The sequence below is a fragment of the Penaeus monodon genome, chromosome 20, assembly GCF_015228065.2.
Source record: "Penaeus monodon isolate SGIC_2016 chromosome 20, NSTDA_Pmon_1, whole genome shotgun sequence".
Lineage (NCBI taxonomy): Eukaryota > Metazoa > Arthropoda > Malacostraca > Decapoda > Penaeidae > Penaeus > Penaeus monodon.
Window position 1 is genome coordinate 39,540,781 of NC_051405.1, and position 255 is coordinate 39,541,035.

Consider the following 255-nt stretch of genomic DNA (forward strand, 5'->3'; position numbering starts at 1 on the left):
ACGAATAGATAAGGAATACAACAGAGACTACGAGAGATCAACTTGGTCTTCTTCATCCGCACACAAATGGCATCAGGAGCTTGCAACTGCATTCTAAGAATATGTTGCAGCTTTAGACAAAGTTCAGGTCCGGGCTCCTGTTAAGTCCTGAGGTTTTGGTGTTTGGACACTTTCTTAGCTTTAACACTCAGTGCTATATTACTTAACGTTGGCTATTTCTTTATGTGTTTACATGGGTGATATCTTTGTTTGGGG